Raw genomic sequence first — 13,455 nt, 5'->3', positions numbered from 1 at the left:
CTGAGACTGAATGTGTAGAAGGGATGGTGGGTGCTGACCAGGAAATTTGAAAGTGTGAGAAAGTAGTGCTACTAGCTGCACTCTTTCCCTCATGGGGAATCCTGGCTTGTCTAGAGGAGTCTGAGGCAATTGTATCTGGCTTGGAGTTCTGTCAAATGAAGCTGGAGATTTGCCAGAAACTCACCATCTACTGGTCACTGGTCCTTGTCCTGGATGAGATGGAAACTGGACATGTAATGTAACTTTCTAAATATAGGTGCCAGGACAAATAAAAACAAAACAAAAAATTCAGAAGTCTCAGGCTCAGCCCATCATACCATATTGCCAAGTGTCAACTATTAGACTCTGTCTTCCTTTGCCTTATTTACTACCTACTCATAATCATGTTACTCATGATTATGTTTTTGTGCTATCTTGGGTTTCATCCATAAGGCAGTGCAGTTTAACATGTAAAATCAGAGCCAGTAAGGGGAGGGACAGGGTCTGGATCTTAGCTTCATATGTTGTGATGGTAGTTGGAGATAGTCAGCAAGACAGGAAAGGAACAGGACCCAAGGGCACTGAAAACTCCAGTCCTGGTTGAAGCATAAAGTAGTGGAATACCCCAGCAGCTACAACAGTGACTGCGAATATAGATAGGTGGTTCCGGTTATGTACTGCAGAAAAATAAACCATCCCAAAGTTAATGGTATAAAACCAAAGTTATTATGCTCAGGAATTCTGTGTGTCAGGAATTTGGAAGGAGCATGATGGAGATGGCTTCTCTCTGTCCACATTGTCTGGGGCCTCAGCTGGGCGGATTTGAAGGCTGAGGATGACTTGACAGCTAGGGCTGGAATGACTTAAAGACTTGATCACTCACATGTCTTGTGGTTAGACTTTAGCTGGGACTGTGGGCCTGACCTTTCCATATGGCAACTTGGGCTTCCTCAGAGCACGGTGGCTGTGATCCAAGAGCAAGAATACCAAGAGAAGCAGGTGGAAGCTGCATATCCCTTTCTGACCTAACCTTGGGAGTAACACATCATTACTTCTGCCATACTCTCCTGGTTACTTCTACTCTCCTGTAGAAGTTCCAAGTCCCTGGTCAGAATCAAGTGGCGGGGACACAGACACCACTTTTCAATGGGAGGAGTGATAAAGAAATTTGGGGTCATGTTTTAAAACACAATATCCTCTGACCACAATTGTTTACATTCCTCCCACGTGCAAAATATATTTACTCCTCCCAAGTCCCTACAGAAGTCTCACCCCATTATGAAATCAGGTTCAGCCTCAAGGTCTAAGTGCAAATGAGGTTCCCTGGGTCTGGTTCCTCAAATCCAGCTCCTTGAGTACTAATCTTCTCAATCTGAAGACCTGTGAACTGAAGAGATTATCTCTCCCACTGTAGTGGAACAGGCATGGGGTAACTGCAATTGACACTCCCATTCAAAAAGAGGGAAAACAGGATGCACACAGCAGCCACTGAAATTCTCAAATTCTGAAATCCAGCAATTCTGCAATCCAACAAGGCACATTTGACTAGTTTCTTATCAGGGCTCAATATTACTATCTGGGAATATTAATTCCGTGGCCCTTGACTCTGCTTTCTGGGCTCTTAGTTTTACCCTCAGAGTTACCTTTGCTTGTCCTCAAGAAATAGACTCACAGGTAATGCAAGGAGTTTGGGGAAGGGAGGCAGCTGACACCTGGGCTACCTGTCCATAGGGAGCAGAGCTTTGACCCCTGGGTTTGGTTTTGGAGCAGAAATCTGGCTGTTCCTAGGCATAGAGACTGGTGGTACAGTGAGACATACAGCCCCGGTCCTTCTTCAGGGGACTAGATAGAAATTAGTGTCCAACATCCCTCACACAAAGTGAGGTAGGTGGAGGATCCAGGTAGATGGCGGAATATTATTATAAGACAAAGAGTGAAGCTATTTCACTCCATATGAAGTTGGTTAAATCAGCAAAAACTTTATGCTTGCTTTTTTTCCCAAGCTTAATTCACTTCCTAAGAGTCAATCAGGGCCCTTTGAGAGCTGTATTCTTCACAGTAATATTAAAATAATGCATTAACTTGCTGTTTACAGGTGACACAGTAAAGGAGTTTTAACCTGAAGAAGCTTTCCTTCAGAGCTACTAGGATATTTTAGTTACCTCCTTACAGTTTATATTTCACATACTTCTAAATAGTATTGAGGCAGTATACTTAAAAAAAACCCCCAAGATTATCAAAATAAAAATAAAGGATCAAAAACTATGTAAACTGTATGCTAAAAATTAGAGTTAATTTATCATTAGTGATTGAATATTAAATTTGCGCTGAGCTTCATTCCAGAAAAAGCTTTAACACAGCTATGTCTGACATATCTTTGAAAATGTACAAACAGCTAAGTATTTGCTTCTGGAAATATTTACTTCCAGCTCCTTTAAAGATGAAATTTCTCTTAGTGTATTTAGAACATTGTTTAGAAGTTTATTCTGAATAGAATGTTTGAAGTTAGAGAGGTCTTGAGCGGTCATCAATTCCGGTTCTTTCTGTCTGCAGATGAAGGTTGGAAGATCTAAAGAGATTCAGGGCTTTGTTCAAAGGCCAGACTGATTGAGCAGAGCTGGGATTGACTTCTAGCTCCATGTTCTTCCCCTTATACCATAGAGGAGAGATTCTTACCTCTGAAGTTTTCAGAGTTACTGCTAAATAAAGCTTAATGAGAAAAAAATTTTAAACTATATATTTGCAGTAAGAAATTATGATTTGTTATACACTGGTCTTATTTCAGATATAAAGGGACTCTAAAGAAACATGAACCAGCATGGCTGGACAGTGGTGAGTACCAGGGGACTAAGGTAGCAGAATAGAGAGAGAGCAATAGGGTGAGATTGTGGACAGAGGCCCCAAGGAAGTCAGAAGTCATTCTTCCGGTCGCTGCCTTGCAGGGAGGCTCCAGAGAAAATGAGAAATTGAGTCTGGATGCCACTACCCTCCATTGAGGCGAAGGGCTTTACAAAGCAGAATTTGATCAGATCAAAGAATTTCAGCTTCGGTAAACCAGCCAGATCGGCAGCGGCAGCGGTAGCGGCAGGACCACGTGGCTCTGGGAGCAGCAAGCCGGAGGGAGTGGGAGGCGACGTTGGCTGCGGGGACCCGGTGACAGCACAAGAGGTACTAGTTTTTACAAGTTTGCACCATGCATGAGTATAAGCTAGTCGTTCTTGTCTCGGGAGGAGTTGGAAAATCTGCTCTGACTGTACAATTTGTTCAAGAAATTTTTGTTGAAAAATATGATCCTATGATAGAAGATTTTTATAGAAAGCAAGCAGAAGTAGATGCACAACAGTGTATGCTTGAAATCTGGAATACTGCGGGAATGCAACAATTTACAGCAATGAGGGATTTGTACATGAAAAACGGACAAAGCTTTACATTAGTTTATTGCAACAGCACAGTCCACATTTAATGATTTACAAGGTCTGAGAGAACAGATTCTTCGAGTTAAACACACTGATGTTGTTCCAATGATTCTAGATGAAAGAGTTGTAGGAAAGAAACAAGGTCAAAATCTAGCAAGACAATGTGCAGTCTTAGAATCCTTTGCAAAATAAAAAATAAATGTTAATGAGATCTTTTGTGACCTAGTGCAGCAAATTTACAGAAAAACTCCAGTGCCTGGGAAGGCCCGCAAAAAGTCATCATGTCAGCTGCTTTAACATACTATCGATAAATGCATTGCAGCTCTGAGCCAGGTCTGAAGAACTGTTGCTCACTTCAACGGTGCCAGCATTCCAACTTTGTTAAACCTACCAACATGTTAAATGGACTTTCTGTGGCGGTACACTTTAAGAGGCAGATGAAAGCTACTACATCAGTTTGCACATTCTAATCACTTTCCAGTATCACAAGAGAGATTTTTACTTATATAATAGTCCTAGAGTATGCAGCTGGTAAAACCAGAGGCTACAATCCAGTATTACTGCTAAGAGATATTTTTCATCCACCAATGTTGTATATGTATGAAAATGGTGAACACACCCTATACTTTGTATTGGAGAGTACAATAATGTAAATCCTAAAAGCACCACTATTTTACCATAATAAAAGAAAGCCCAAAGAGCTCCTATATAGACTACTCCAGATAACTTTGCTTCTTTGATACTTGTAGCTTATTGTAATTTTTTTTTAAAGAAATTCAAGGTCATTATCATTGTATTGTACTCGCTTACATTGTATTGTAATCACTTTGATTAACACAGCTATACAGTTTTTTTAATTAAAAAAAACTGTGGAGATAGTGATCTTGTCTTTAAAATATGATAGTCCTTTCAGTATAATGTCGTAGATTAAAGACGTTGCCTTTAATATCTGTTGGGAAGGAAATGTCCAGACTTTTCAAATCTTTTATTATATGTTTCTTCTTTTGTTTACATAGGGAACAATGTTTATAGTTGTGTGTACAGTGGGGGGTCTACAACAAGAAGTATATATATTCAAACAATTTTTTAATGATTTAACAACTTTGTAAATCATGTTCAGGCTTCTGCAGCTGTAGATTCTCACTGTGACTCCCCTGCTTGCTCATGCATAAGTGTATTTGCAATACCAAATATACAGATTTAGTATTTTTGCCTGTTAGTGATTTTTTCACATGTGTAATGTTTTGGTTCGATGTTAAATGGTGAACGAGTACTGTGGATGTGAATGTGGGAAGTAATTTTAATCATGTGTAATTGGTCACAAGGCCTAAGTTGCAGTAACTATTGCTATTTTATTTAACAATGCCTGTTGCTTTGTATGCATTAACATTTGGGTGTACAGATTGTTGTGTGTCTATCCAATAGGTAGCCACAGTATTTAAACTGACCAACCTAATGTTACAACTACTTTGAGGTGGCCAAATGTAAACTAAAATTCTTAATTAAAGTGGTGCAATTTTGTGTAACTTAGCATCAGTAGTTCAATAAATTTGGATTGCTGTGCAAGAGCTTGCATTATATTAAAAAAAAAAAAAAGAATTTCAGCTTCTACATGTTGTTTGCTGACTTATTTCCTCCAGTAACTAGTTAGAATTCAAGCAGAAAGGTAGGACCATGTAAGTGATATAAAGGATTTATTGCAGGGACAAGACCTCATGCAATTGTGGGAGCTGGTTGAGCAGTGTATGTGAGTCTGCTGCCCTGTGTCTGTGCTGGGCCTGTGGTCACTGAGACCAGCAGTCCAGAGGGGAAGATGAATGTGAAGCAGGGGCAAGAAAGGACAAACTAGAATCACAAAGACAAACTGGAACCCACAGCAGTCTCTCAATGTCTCCAAACCTCCAACCTCAACGATGTGGGTGACCTGCTGGCACACTACACTCTAACGCTGCTTATGAACTTGGCCCAGGATTCAAAGAGTTAAGGAGGAGCTCCAGTGGGAAGTGGACAGAGTTGTGAGCCTGGGGCTGCCCAAAGCCAAAGTGGGCCATGAGATTGGTGAGTGTGAGTGGACTGTAGCTGCACCTGCCCTGAAACACGTCACTTCCACCTTCACGTCTCCTGCACATTTCCTGTGGGTGCAGCCCTAACCCAGAACCATGCAGGGAAGGGAATTCTGGGAGATGTAGTTCCATCTTAGCTAAAGAGACTTCATACCCACCACCACCTCTATGAATTAAATTATCCTCCTTATCCTCACAAAAACCTCATATTCAGTGTGCTAGCCAAAGGGTTAGCAGGTTGGCTATTTTTTGGAGATTTTTAGGAAAACTTAGAGAGGGGGCATGTATGTCAGCAAAGACAATATTTCATGAAACAAATTAGCAGAAGCATTCATGGAAGGGCACACTGATGGGGGTGTACACAGTAACTTTTAAGGACCAAACTTTCACACAAATGAGGCACATCTCTACCTGAAATTGTAACTTCTGAACTAGAACACTGCAATCTGAGTAACTTGAAAGTACTTTGTAAAAGAGCTCTTGTTTCATTTACAGAATAAACTGAACCTTGGGAAAACCTAGATTTGAGAGAAAGAAAAAAAGAGGGAAGGGAAGAGAGAAAGGGAGAAAGAGAGAGTGAGTTTGAAAATAAAATACAGCACTTACTATGACCTCAGGGCTAAGTAGAGCAGATAGATTTCCCTTGAAGGTTCTTGAGATATGAACTGCAAAGGCAATTACTAAAAATACCGTTTGGCTAATCTTCCCCTTGACAATTCACTTGGGTGCCCTTTGACTGGGACATTCTCCACACCACCCCACACCGCCACCCTTGCTCTTAATAAAGCTAACATGCACAGTCCCCGACTTTCTTATCTGTCTGCAGGCTTAACAAAACTTGAAAGACTTCCCTAGACCACACTCCACAGAAGAGAAAACCTGGGCACGGGACAGGTGGATTTGCAGCTTTGCTCAGGGGGCTAAATCCAGAGGCCATTTCTCCCAGAACAGAAAAATAGAGGCTAATATTAGCTTTATTTTGCTTTGTTGTTAGGTGGATACTGAAAAGGGACTAAAATCAATGCCCCAGTGACCATCTAGGGAATGAACAGCATCACCTGGTGCTGTGCCCTGTTGGGAGCAGTGAGAGGCATTGGGTTTGCTATTGAGGAAGAGTTTGTCTTGGTCTGTGAATCAGGCAACCTCTGTTCACTTAGTTGGAGGCTGAGGAGTTTACCATCCAGTGAGACAAGTGCTTACATGTTCCTGCCATTTCTACAATATGCGTTTGGTTTTTTGAGGTGGCATGCTTCATTAATGAATATTTTCTAATACCAGAACATAGATGTTGGTTTGTGTTTTTGGTAAAAAGTACATAACATTAAATTTATCATTGTAATCATTTTTAAGTGTACAGTTCATTAGTATTAAGTATATGAAACTCTACATTAATTAAAAATGAATTCCTTCCTCCCCTCAGCCCTTGACAACTACTCTTTTTTCTTTCATTTTTTTAAGCCATTTTATTGAGGTATGATTGCCATAAAAACCTGTGCATATCTAAAAAAGGAAACAATAACTTGATGAGTTGTTAGGAAATAAGTATACACTCATGAAACCTCTACTACATTCAAGGCCATCCAACATCTCGCCTCCAAAAGTTTCCTCCTACCCCCTTTATATTTTTAAATTTTTATTTGTTTATTTTTAATATAATTTTTCTTTTGTGGTAAGAGCACTGAACATAAGATCTACTGACCTAGCAAATTTTCAAGTATACAGTACAGTACTGTCAACTACATATACACCTTATGTTGTACAGTAAATCTCCAGAATTTATTCTTCTGCTTTAACTGGAAATCTGTACACTCTGACCAATACCTCCCCATTTCCCTGTCTGCCCAGGCCCAGGTAACCACTATTCTATCTACTATCCTATTCTGTGAGTTTGACTATTAGATTCCTCATAAAAGTGGGATCATTCAGTATTTGTCCTTCTGTGTCTGGCTTATTTCACTTAACATAATGTCCTCCAGGCCCATCTGTCTTGCTGCAAAAGGTAGGATATCCTTCTTTTTAAAGGCTGAATAATATTCCATGTATATATATCACATTTCTTTAGCCATTCATTTGTCAATGGACTTTTGGGTTGCTTCCATTTCTTAGCTATTGTAAATAATGTTGTAGTGAACATGAGTGTGCAAATATCTCTTCAAGATCCTGCTTTGAATTCTTTTGGATATATAACCAGAAGTGGGATTGCTGGATCATATGCTAATTTCATTTTTAATTTTTTGAGGAATCTCTATACTGTTTTCCATAATGGCTGCACCATTTTACATTCCCATTAGCAGGAGGATGCACAAGGGTTCCAACTTCTCTGCATCTTCACCAACACTTGTTATCTTCTATTTTTTGACAGGGGCTATCTTAATGGACATGAGGTGATATTGATAGCAAGCAGGACCCTGTGGGGCTCCTGGGCACAAAAGTCCTTCTGTGTCCCCCATTTCTTTTCTTTTGTTTTTAAAAAATAGTTATTTATTTATTTGGTTGCACTGGGTCTTAGTTGCGGCAGGCACGCTCCTTACTTGTGGCATGCGTTAGTTGAGGCATGCATGTGGGATCTAGTTCCCTGACCAGGGATCAAACCTGGGCCCCTTGCATTGGGAGCGCAGAGACTTATCCACTGTGCCTACAGGGAAGTCCCCTGTCCCCCATTTCTTGATTATAGGAAATAAGCTTCATGCAGCCTCCATGATCTTCCCTGAGGGCAGGTTCAAACCGATGCTAATTAGGGAAGGGAGGGGATATGAGATAAGGGAGAAACAGTCAAAAGAAACAATAGTGCAGCCTTGGGGCAGGGTCCTGTTTCCCCCTCAAGGGATATACATTACAATGTCTTTGAGCTGTTTTGCAGATACTGAAACCCCCCACCAGGTGGGAGAAGTTAACTGTATGTTGCCCACAAGCCGGGAGTAGACCCCAGACCAGTTGGAACCAGAAGGCTGATGATGCTGACTCCCACTTACCTCACCACTAACCAATCAGAATAATGTCCATGAGCTGATCATGCCCTCTTTGAGTCATTACTATAAAACTCCTCACTTCCCCCTCCAGGTAGGGACACACAGTTTTGTGGGCATTAGCCTGTTGTGTCCCCCTTTGCCTGGCAAAGCAATAAAGCTATTCTTTTCTACTTCACCCAAAACTCTGTCTCCAAGATTTAATTCAGTCTCAGGGTACAGAGGCTAGATTCGGCTTCAATATCTCATTGTGGTTTGCATTTCTTTTATGATTAATGATGTTGAGCATCTTTTGATTGAGCATAGGTATTTATAAGAAAAGAAATCTTGTGCAGAATAAAATGAAGAAAAGTTAGGGTAGTAACATTGATGGTGAATCTTATGGCCATGATAAGAACATACTCCCTTTCTTTTTCTTTTAATTTTTAAAATTAAAAAAAATTTTTGGTCATGCTAAGCAGCATGTGGGATCTTAGTTCCCCAACCAGGAATCAAACCCATGCCTCCTGCATTGGAAGCATGAAGTCTTAACCACTGGACCACCAGGGAAGTCCCTCCCTTTCTTTTTTATGTTGCACTGTATGTGAAGCCTCCCACATAGCTTAGTCATCTTTTCTGCTGTTATTTGAGCACACTTGTACTTTCTGACCTGATCCCCCACTAGAAGCTAAATTTCAAATTTGTGAGTCATCGATTGCTGGAACTGGAAAGGATATAAGAGATACTCTAATTACAACATCCCCATTTTACAGCTGAGAAAACTGAGGATTAAAAAGTGAAAAAGAATTCAACTGAGAAGAAATATCTTAATATAAGAGGAAAAAATCTTTCTAATTACTGAAAAACCTAAATTCTATTTCATCCCCATTATGAAAAATTTCTATCAAATCTGGAAATATTGGAAGACTCAGTTTCCTGTGGTTGAGCACATTTTGAATGATTATCACAATTTTTCCAAGGTCTCTGTAAGATGTTTTGTGCTGTAATCCCCTCCTCTTTGTAGCTCCAATGTGACTCTTTGAGTATAGGCTTTGGAACTCAGGACAGATTATTGGCTCATATACCTTATAGTTATAACATGTATTAACTTTTACTTTTGTTTAAGTTTTGACAAAGAGAGTAAATTCACATGTGTGATGTCATGATGGTGAAAGGAACATGAAGTTAGGAATAAAACAGCAGGTCAGCTTAACCATCATTACTGAACCCCCATCTTGTGGCAGGTGCTGTTCTGGGCCTCATGAAGTATATGAAATCTCAACAATATGGATAGGAGCCTCAAGGCCAGTACAGGCCCAACAAATCTTCCCAGAGCATGTCCTGTGTATTAGGGGTCTCCTGAGAAACAGAAACAATAGGATGTATGTATGTATATAAAGATACTTATGATAAGGAATTGACTTACATGATTATGCAGGCTGAAAAGTCCCAAGATTTGTAGTCAGCAAGCTGGAGACCCAGATGAGCTGATGTTTCAGTTTGATTTCTGATGCCAAAATATTGGCTCTCTGTACACTGTTGCCAAATAGAAATACAGAGACAGAATTTAGGAGGAAAGAAAAAGAGTAGCTTTATTTCTTTGCCAGGCAAAGAGGGAACACAGCAGACTAGTGCCTCCAAAAACTGTGCCCCCTTGGAGAGGGTAGTGAGAAGTTTTTATAGTAATGGTTCAAAGAAGCCATGATCAGTTCATGGACATTTTTCTGATTGGTTGGTGGTGGGGTAAGTGGGAGTCAGCATCATCAACCTTCTGGTTCTAACTGGTCTGCAGTCTATGTGCTTGTGGGCAGCATATCATCATTAATCGTTAACTTTTCCTACCTGGAGGGGGTTTCAGTATCTGCAAAATAGCTCAAAGATATTGTTGTACGTGTGTCCATTGATGGGGAACCAGGACCTTGCCCCAAAGCTGAACTACTGTTTCTCTTGACTTTGTTTCTCCCATGTCTCATATCTCCTCCCATCCCTAATTAACAGCTGCTTGAATCTGCCCGTTGGAACTCAGGGAAGGTCATGGAGGCTGAATGAAGGTTATTTCCTGTAATCAAAGTAATGGAGGCACAGAAGGGCTTTCTGCCAAGGAGCCCCACAGGGTCCTGCTCAGCATCATTCTGAAGGCAGGAAAAGATTGATGGCTCAGCTCAAAGTAGTCAAGCAGGAGGAGGTACCTCTTATTTGATTATTTTTTAAATTATTGAAGTATAGTTGATTTACAATATTAGTTTCAGGTGTACAATATAGTGATTCAAAAATTTTATAGATTATATTCCATTTAAAGTTATTATACAATATTGGCTATATTCCCTGTGTTGTACAATATATCCTTATAGCTCATTTATTTTATACATAGTAGTTTGTGCCCCTTAATCCCCCTCCCCTATCTTACCTCTCTTCTCTTTTCTCTCCCCCTGGTAACCACTAGTTTGTTCTCTATATCTGTGAGCCTGTTTCTGTTTTGTTATATTCCTTCATTTGTTTTATTTTTATATTCCACATATAAGTGATAACATACAGTGTTTGCCTTTCTCTATCTGACTTATTTCACCAAGAATAATACCCTCCAATTCCCTATCCATATTGTTGCAAATGGCAAAATTTCGTTCTTTTTTCTGGGTAATGTTCCAATACCTGTATCTTCTTTATCCATTCATCAGTTGATAGATACTTATCTTGGCTTCTATATCTTGGCTATTGTAAATAATGCTGCTTCCATATTTTGGCTATTGTAAATAGTGCTGCTATGAACAGTGGGGTGCATGTATCTTTCTGAATTAGTGTTTTCAGTTACTCTGGATATATATCCAGGAGTGGAATTCCTGGATCATATGGTAGTTCTATTTTTAGCTTTTTGAGGAACCTCCATACTGTTTTCCATAGTGGCTGCCTCAATTTACATTCCCTCCAACAGTGTACTAGCGTTTTTTCTCCACATCGTCTCCAAAACTGGTTATTTGTGGTCTTTTTGATTTACTTGATCTTTCAGTCTTTCAGTGAATTGGAAGAGGCCCACCTAAAAAGAGAGGATCAATCTGCTTTACTCCTTTACCGATTCACATGTTAATCTCATCCAGAAACACCCTCATAGACACATCTAGACACCAAAAGTCTGGGCACCCTGTGGCCCAGTCAGGTGGACACATAAAATTATCATCACACTGTGATTATCACTGAGGGTTTCCAAGATAACTTTGGGGAACATGGATAAATTTACCAACTGTGTGACCTTAGACAAGTTATTTAACTTCACTGTGCCTCAATTTCCTCACTGTAAAGATGACAATAGTTCCTCTCTCATTGGATTGTTTTAAAGATTAAATGAATCAATACTTGTAAATCACTTAGAATGGTACATGGCAAGTAGTTAAGTGCAACATGTGTTAAATACAATTTTAACATATTTCAAAAGCTGTGTATTTATTTTGATGTGCACTACAAAGAAATACAGTTGGCATGATTTCAAGAATATTTTTGCTTAGGATGAAACTAAATATAAAAAAAAACAGTGGGTTGATTTCAAGACAAATATTAAGTAAATATTAGTATAGGAGGTATGTGATAATGGTAAAAAAAAAAAAATTGAGACAGTGGAAAGTGAATGATTAGGTTTTGGAAATACTATGAATGAGAAAAAATAAGGTCATATCTGTGGTGACCAAACAACCCCAGCCTGGTTTTCTGAGGGATTTCCCAGGATGCAGGACATTCAGTGCTAAAACCAGGAGAATCCCCAGCAAACCAGGATGTTTGGTCTACCTGTATAACTACAGTTTGATATTTATTCCACAAACATTTGATGAGCACCTGCATCATTCCAAGCACTGGGGGCTTCCAAAGAGCCTCTAAGGAGTTGGCAGTGGAATGGACCCTTGGTTCTGTTGCTCTTGCTACTGTTATGTCTGTGACTTTAAGCAGGGCTTTTCATCTTCCCTCCATCTGTTTCTTAGTCTGCAAAGGAAGTGGTTGGAATAAATGATCTCTAAATCCTTTCCAACGCCGGGGTTCTTCGATACAAAGCACACAATACATCTGTTACTGCTAAAATCTCTACTCCCACTGATGTCCCGGGTGAGAAAAGAACAATGAGCAAAGAGTACATGTGATTCTTTTCTTAGCTCTCAATTCCAGCCTGAGGTAGGGGAGAAAATGAATGTAGTGGAGACTCCCCTCTCCTGGACTCCCAACCAACCACCACCCTGACACACTAGGATCCTTTGAAAAGATCTCAATAATGTATGTGGTCAGAAAATTGGCAGAAGAGAGCCTTCCCAACAGGTCTAAGATTCCGTAAGAAGCACATGAAGAATTTATTAGGGAGAGAGGGGATGTTTATGATGCCCAGAAATACAGGTTGCTCCAACTGTGGTGGTGTTTGGAAGTTGAAAAGGAATGGTAAGACCGTGATAAATAATTTACTTGATTAAGAAGCTCTTATTTGGAATCTTGTTTCTCTTCATCAAATGACATTTTGGAGTTGGCAGTATTCCAAGTTTCAGGCAAGTTATGTTACATAAGAGTGTATCTCCTTGGCCATCTGTTTTTGTGTGAGTAAAAACATCTTACAGTCACGTCTTGGAAAAGCTATCTCACGCAAACAATTATTTATACATATTTTTTCCAGCATCAATTTAATGCAACACATGTCTATTGAGTGCCAGTTACGAGCTCAGTTCTGTGAAATCAGAAGAGCAATGAGGATCTCAGTTTCTGGGAGCCGTGGCTAAGGAAGCATGACAGGAATCCAATCATCACATTATACTGATGATGCTATTTGTGGAAAACCTGGAATAGAGGTTCACTTTGTATAAGATATGGCAGACAGAAGAGGCTTTGGGTATGGAAAGTCTAAGAGAGATTCTAGACTCAGAGAACTTAATTCTCAGGAGTCAGGTTTTTTTTCATAATGAAATTCTCTGATGCCCAGACTCCTTCCAGGCAACATTCTCTCTAATTATAGCTTCCCTGAGTCACTGCAGGTGTTTAGAGCTATAATGCTGAGAGACAGATAGATTATAAAAACAAGGCCATTTCACT

At 39.8% G+C, this 13,455-nt stretch overlaps 1 pseudogene; it reads left to right on the top strand.

The window, feature by feature from the left end:
- The first annotated feature begins 3,172 nt into the window (after positions 1-3,172).
- On the top strand, positions 3,173-3,692 carry LOC118893878 (annotated as a pseudogene).
- The last annotated feature ends 9,763 nt before the right edge of the window (positions 3,693-13,455 follow it).

Source organism: Balaenoptera musculus, chromosome 4 (assembly GCF_009873245.2).
Source record: "Balaenoptera musculus isolate JJ_BM4_2016_0621 chromosome 4, mBalMus1.pri.v3, whole genome shotgun sequence".
NCBI classification, from domain to species: domain Eukaryota; kingdom Metazoa; phylum Chordata; class Mammalia; order Artiodactyla; family Balaenopteridae; genus Balaenoptera; species Balaenoptera musculus.
Note: the sequence above shows the minus strand (reverse complement) of the source record. Positions and strands in the feature narration are given on the sequence as shown.